We start from the raw sequence: 7535 nt of genomic DNA, 5'->3' as shown, positions 1-7535 counted from the left end.
GCAATCCCTTCTCCTCCATTCTCCTCTCGGGATCTTGGGCACGCACGCACACGCGCCCGGCGTGAGTTTTAAGCCACCGGGTCCGGGACACGAACGGTGGTCGACTACATGGGAGTCCAGCGACATAGCCATTACACTAACTGCTGGTTCCCTGGTTTTTATTTTTCAATCCATTTTTTTTTTTATGTGACATGTCACTCCCCCCCCCTTCATTTTAGTTCTTTCTTTTTCTTACTATTTCTTCACTTTTTCTTCCCACCTCTGCTTTCGTTTACTTCATACTTCTTTTCTTTTTCTTTCTATTGCCATTTCCTACTCTCTTTTTCTTCTTCTTTATTCTCATATTTTGTTACTCAGCCCTTACCCTAGGTGCACAGTAACTAAACATCTAAATATTGTTAGTTTTAGAGAATTCTTTGCCCCTTGCAGTACAGGCTGTAGAAAGAGGGAATATCTCCTTCATAAATCCAGTTTCAACACTCCTCCTGTGATTCCTACACAGTAGAAGGGAGAAAACAACACCAAATTGTTTCACAGTAAGGGAAACACAGGAGCTCACACTTATAGAACCCTTCTCTAAAAAAGTGGCCAAAAGTGAATAAATCACCAATGACTAAAAATCAGAAAAGAACCTCAAGGATAAGAGAACCAAGTAATACATCACTCGCTAGTAACTGCTTTCCAAGTAGGAAAAAATTAGAGGATATTACAGAAACATCAGAAAAGAATTTAGAACATTTATGGTAACAAAATTCTATGAGCTGCAAGAACAAAAAGACATTGAGCTCCAAGAGATGAGGAAGTCCTTCCACGAGATGAAAGAAGAATTGGATGCCATAAAAAAGCAGCAAATAGATATGAAGACTGTAATACAGGAAATCAAAAACTCCCTCAAAAGTATTAAAAGCAGGTTAGATATGCAAAGACCAAATCTCAGAAGAAGACAAAACCAATGACCTAGAAAAAAATATCAAAAATACTGAGAAAACAGCCAAGAAAATTGAGGATACTATATGAGAAATACTAGATATCATGAAACGCCCAAACATCTGAATAACTGGCATCCCAGAAGGTGAAGAAACTGATAAGGGCATTGATAATCTATTCTGCGAAATTCTGAAAGAAAACTTTCCAAGTCTAGAGAGGCACTCAAACATCAGACTCAAGAAATACAAAGAACCCCAAGTAGAATCAATCCAAGAAGATCCTCTCCATGGCACATCATACCAAAACCACAGAAAAAGACAAGATACTAAGATTGGCAAGAGAGAAACATCAAATCACTTACAAGAGCTATCCCATCAGGCTAACACTGGACCTCTCATCAGATACAAGGCAAGCAAGGAAAGAATGAGGAAATATATTCAAAGTGTTAAATAAAATACAATTTCAATCAAGAATACTATACCCAGCAAAATTATTGTTCATATGGGAAAAGAAGATAAAATCGTTCTCTGATAAACAAAATCTGAAACAATTTACCAACTCCAGAACAGCTCTTCAAGAAATTCTGAAAGGAGTACTATACCAAGAAAACTAAAGACAGATTAACAGCAATAAGAGAACAAAAAACAACCAAGAATATGGCCAACTTAATGTTGAGCCATGTAGAGACAAGTCTGGAAATAGTGATCATAATGCTGAATATTAATGGATTAAATTCTCCGATCAAGATACACAGACTGGCTGAATGGATTAAAACTCAGAAGTCTTCCATCTGCTACCTACAAGAGATCCATCTCATGGATAAAGACAAACATAGACTAAAAGTGAAAGGCTGGAAAAAGGAATGCCAAAAGAAAACCAGAAAAGAGCAGGAGTCACTATACTGGTTTCCGGCAAAATATGCTTTAAGACAAATATGTTAAGAGACAAAGAAGAGTATTATATAGTAGTAAATGAACTAATTCACCAAGAAGATATAATGCTTATAAATATCTATGCACCCAACTCAGGAGCACCTAAATGTGTGAAGGAAAGACTGCTAGATCTAAAAGGAGACATAGACACAATAATTATTGGAGATCTCAACACCTCATTATCTCCTTTAGACAGGTCAATGAGACAAAAAATAAGCAAAGAGATTCTGGAACTAAAATGATACCATAAATCAGATGGACTTGATAGACATCTATAGAAATTTCCACCCAAAAAACACAAAATATACATTTTCCTCAGCCCCACAATGTACTTTCTCAAAGACTGACCATATGATAGGACATAAAACCAGCCTTTACAGATCCAAAGGCACAAAAACTATATACAGCATCTTCTCCTACCATGATCAAATTAAACTTTATATTAATCTTAGGAAACACCCTCAAAAATACACAAATACCTGGAAACTAAATAACCTACTTCTGAATGACTTCATGACTACTGCAGAGATTAAGACTGAAATCACAAGATTCGTGGAAACAAATGATAATGAGTACACAAGTTTCCATAATTTACGGGACATGGCAAAAGCAGTCATAACAAGGAAGTTCATAGCCAATAGTGCATACAAGAAAAAGATGGAATGGTGGAAAAAGGATAACCTAACATCATGCCTCAGAGAATTGGAAAAACAACAAGAAAAAAATACAAAAAAAAAAATGCCAGGAGAAAAGAAATAATAAAGATTCAAGCAGAAATAAATGAAATAGAAAATACACAAACTATATAGAAAATAAATGAGAACAAAAGCTGGTTCTTTTTAAAAATAAACAAGATTGACACACCATTAGTTAAACTAATTAAGAAGAAAGTAACCAAATACATCCAATTCGCATTGAATCAGGTAACATTACAACAGACATAATAGAAATACAAAACATCATTAGAGGATACTATGAGTGACTATATGCCAACAAAGAAGAAAACCTCAATGAGATGGACAAATTCCTGGATACATATAATCTACCAAGACTGATTCAGGAGGACATAGAAAGCCTGAATAGACCTCTAACAAGCAAAGAGACAGAATCAGTAATAAATAACCTCCCAACAAAGAAAAGTTCAGGTCCCGATGGCTTCACTGCTGAATTTTGCAAAGCTTTTAAAGAAGAGGTAATCCCCATTCTACTCACACTGTTTCTAGAGATCCAAAGGAAAGAAACTTTCCAAATTCATTCTATGAAGGCTTCATTACCCTCACTTCCAAAATGGATAAGAACACGACAAAAAAGGAAAACTACACATCTATATCTCTGATGAATACAGATGCAAAAATTCTCAACAAGATACTTGCTAACCGTATTCAACAGCATATAAAAAAGGTTATTCATCACAATCAGGTAGGCTTTATTCCAGGGATGCAAGGGTGGTTCAATATACACAAAACCATAAATGTAATACAACATATTAACAGAAAGAAAGATAAAAACCACATGATCATTTCTATTGTTGTGGGAAAATCATTTGGCAAAATACAGCATTCCTTTATGATTAAGACTTTCAGTAAAATTGGCATAGAAGGGTCATTTCTCAGCATAATAAAAGCCATTTATGAAAAATCTATGGATAACATTATAGTGAATGGGAAATAGCTAAGAAGCTTTTCCACTAAAAACACAACACAAGGCTGCCGACTTTCTCTGCTCCTATTCAACATGGTACTGGAAGTCCTAGCCAATGCGATCAGACAAGAGAAGGAAATAAAATGCATTCCAATAGGGAAAGAAGAGCTGAAGTTATGTCTGTTTTCAGATGACATAATTGTATACACAGAATACCCAATAGTATCCATGAGAAAACTTCTCGAAGTAATAAATGCATACAGAAAAGTGGCAAGATACAAAATTAACTTACAAATATCTATAGCATTTCTGTATACAAACAACAAGCAGACAGAGACAGAACTGAAGAAAATCATGCTGGGTAAAGTCTATTTATAATCTAAATTATATATAGCAACTGAATGTATTATAATAATAATAATAATAAAGAAAAAAACGACTTAATTTTCTCCTGACCTTCCAACCCCACCTATCAGAAGCAAATTCTGTCAAGAATTTAGTGAATATACTTTTTAATCTTTCTCTTTAATGTTTATAGAGAATGATAAGATTTTTTCTAAAAAAGGGACCATATTATACATGTAATTCTTTGTGACTATGATTTAGTAAGTTATCATGGACATATCACATTTCAGTCTGTGCAGATCCACCCTATTCTTTCAGTTTATGCTGTCATAGCCCAGCTCTGCCACTAACTGGGAAACACTGCGTAAACTACTTGACCTCTTCAGACCTCACTTCCCCTTCAACTATAAAAATGGATTATAGGGCCAGTTATTGAAGAGGCTGGTTCCCACATGGCCAACCTCATGGTTCAAGTCCCGGACCTGGCGGCTTGTGAAACACACCAGGCATCTATGTGTGTGCATGTCCCGAGTTCCAGGGTAAGAAAAGAAGAGACTGCAGCATTACCATTCCCCACAGGGGGTGCTTTCTCCTCTCTGTCTCTCTGTCCCTCTCTGACAAATCACATGACCTCTAGCAAAAAGAAAAAATGGATTATAATAGTACAGGTCTATATCTTTTTAACTTCAATTCCAAAATACTAAAAGGCTCAGGAAAACAAAACGGTTTCATAAAATTATGCCCAAACACATTTGGTGGCAAGACCTAATGGAATTAATAGGAGTATCTGTGGCTTTCATTTATTCTATCCAGTATTCCTACTCATGTTTTCCTGAAAATACTAATGAGCTTACATATGAGGTGCTTTCCCAGACCCACCCTGGAGATTTTATGAGTATATGGTATATATGCACTGATTAACTTTCTAAGCCAAAAAATTCTGAGTTCTGGAACACAGCTGAATCCAAGTGTTTTGGGGTAGTTTGTTTGTTTGTTTTTAAGAGACTTTTGCTAGAGGTGTGTTTCAAGTCACCGGGTCCAGGACTCGAGCTGCAGTCGAACACATGGGGAAACCAGCACCTTAACCACTATGCCACCTGCTGGCCCCTGACCCAGAGTGTCTTAAATAAAGAACTGTGAAGCTTTACAAACCACACAAGAATGTCATAAGGATACTTGGTTCCTCAAGACATGTTGGCCACGACGTCGACATGATGGTGATGGTGAGTGTGATCGCTCAGTCTTGGATGCTGTCCTTTGCCGACATAAAGACCTGTATGCCCGTGACTGGTCTACTTTGAAGATACGGATATTGCCTGGAGACAGATCGAGGTAATCCCTCACACATTACAACCACAGACAAAACACAGCGTTACAGAAAACTGAAGCATAGCTGGATGCCGACTTACAATGAAAGAAATTTGTACCTGAAAATGAGATATACAAAAAGCCATCAGTTACGGCTTATGCAAATATACCTGTCGTGCTGCCAGGCATTGGCAGCACAAAGCTTAATAAATTATGCATGCAGTAGGCAGATAATAAATACAGACAGATAAACTCAAAGCTGATGATTATTTCACTATCAGTAGGACATGTACTTAATTGTAATAATTCAACGTCAATCTTCTTTTCCAGAATTAGAGCCCAGCAAAATTCCAACAAGGCATTATATCCATCTCGTCCCCAAACCATCTCTGGCATTCTACTTCAGTGAACAAATACCAAACAAAAGTAGCCAGGGTATAGTTTCTATTGCTGTAAATGCTTTCTGAGGGATGCTTCAAGAGTGATGACAGAAATTCCTTAAAACTTTCTCTCCAATTCTCAAATTGGTATATTTGAGTATTTCCCATTAACACATCACAGTGGTACTAAAGGCAAATAATTTACATGCTGTGCACAACACAAATCAAAATCCTCTAGGGCCTGTAATTTATTTGTATGTACATTATAATACGGAAGAGAAGATGTCATGTTTTCATTGACTTTTTAAAGAGTATTGGAATATCCACATTCACAAACTGTCATGTGAGGAGCTCAACAACGTCCATCTTCAAATTTAGAATATTCCTCACCTATAAAAGTACAAATTACTTAAAAGTCCCCAGGGACTGACAGTGCAGATAATCATTTACAGACAGACCGTCAAGTGGTTTATGCAAATCCTAGTGGTTTTCTAGAAGGAAGCAATGTTCTTTCAGTCATTCATGTACTTCTGTGTTTTATTATGAAGTATTTTTCTAAAAGAAAAAGAGAAAGAGAGAGAAAGACTCTTGACTGAGTAACAGAATTCTTTGTTTTGGTTTAGTTTTTATGTTTGAAGGCTTTGAGAGCCACATGAAAGGCCCAGAGCACATTGTAAGGGTTAGTAAATGTATTCAAGTGTCTAAGAGCAAATCCTAAGGACACTTTCACAACCACAGTCTCCAAGGAAAACGCAGCATTGTTCTGCCTAGACACCGAACTTCACTTGAAGACCACAGGCCTGGTTAGGGACAGAGTTCTTGTCACTGAGCATAGAGAACCAAATCCCATAGCAACCTCCCTGCGTCCTGCTCTCTACTGGCAAATGATGCAACTAACAGCCATGCAAGCAAGTTACGGTTATGAGCTCTCTGAAAGGACCTCATGGGATAGAAAATTATCCCCCCTGACTGGGGACATCTTTGATGTTCGTTTTCAGATCCCAGCTTCGTGAATGTACTCAGCAATTCACATCAGAAATGAGGTCAAAGATGCAAGCCACCACGTGCTCATCTGCCAACATGCACAGCCTACTTTCTAACTGCACAGCTATCTGTCCACAAAAAGGTCTTTAAAAACAGTGAGGCCTATTACTGCTACTTGCACGATAACAGATAAGAACATAATCTTGAAAGAGTCACACAGGACCTGCCAAAGCCCACTTTTGTATAGTTTCCCTGGATAAGACTCTACAGCTATGCAGATCTGCAGATAATATGAGATATTATCGAAATAATTCACCTTGCCTAAGGAAATGAACTGTCAGCCTTGGTGCTTCAGGGGACCAGGCGGGTGTCCTTTTATACTCATGCAAACAGTCAAATCTCCTAGAGACCAAATTACGCTCTCACTGCAGATTTGACAGGACTGCACAGATGCAACAGAAGGGACTCGGCACCAACTGATTTCTTCCGCTTTGAATGAACTGCATTCCTAATCTGTCTTTAGATCATATTAAGAGAGAAAGAAATCCTGGGACCAGCAGTGGGCATAATGGCTGTGTTGCTGGACTCCCATGTAGTCAGTCAACTGTGGTTCGAGTCCCGGACCCGGCAGCTTACACTCATACCGGGCACATGTGCGTGCGTGCCCAAGATCCTGAGATGAAAATGGAGGAGAAGGGATTTCAGTGTGGCCATCCCCCTGGGGGGGTGACTTCTCGCTTTCTGTCTCTCTTTCTTTCTGGTGAGCACACATGTCCTATAGCAAAAATCTCTCAGGAAAAAAACAAAAAACATGGATTATCTGTGTTAATTTTTTTGTTGTTGTTGAAGCCAACAGGTGGTGTGGTGGTTGACGGTGGTTAAGGCACTGGACTTTCTCATGACTGACAGCAGTTCAAGTCCCAGACCTGGAGGCTTGTATTTTCACATTCCCTTTCTGTCTCTCTCTGGTCAAATTAAAATAATAATAAATAAAATTGAATAATAATAATTATAAATA

The 7535-nt window shown here is 37.8% G+C and overlaps 1 protein-coding gene across 4 annotated transcripts in view; it reads right to left on the bottom strand.

Annotated features, from left to right (window-relative positions):
- The window catches only part of IFTAP (intraflagellar transport associated protein), a 105741-nt gene that overhangs the window by 81546 nt on the left and 16660 nt on the right, over nucleotides 1–7535 (bottom strand). The window contains exon 1 of one of the 4 annotated variants that reach the window (XM_027767071.1): nucleotides 4998–5075. The exons of the other annotated variants lie outside the window; for them this stretch is intronic. The gene's annotated coding sequence lies outside the window, so the exon portion shown is untranslated. Of the gene's footprint in view, nucleotides 1–4997; nucleotides 5076–7535 lie in introns of those variants that run through there. 4 annotated transcript variants of the gene reach the window in all.

This window comes from Tupaia chinensis, unplaced genomic scaffold (genome assembly GCF_000334495.1).
Source record: "Tupaia chinensis unplaced genomic scaffold, TupChi_1.0 Scaffold143910_1, whole genome shotgun sequence".
NCBI classification, from domain to species: Eukaryota; Metazoa; Chordata; class Mammalia; order Scandentia; family Tupaiidae; genus Tupaia; species Tupaia belangeri.
The sequence above is the reverse complement of the archived record's forward strand: the minus strand, read 5'-3'. Positions and strand labels throughout refer to the sequence as shown.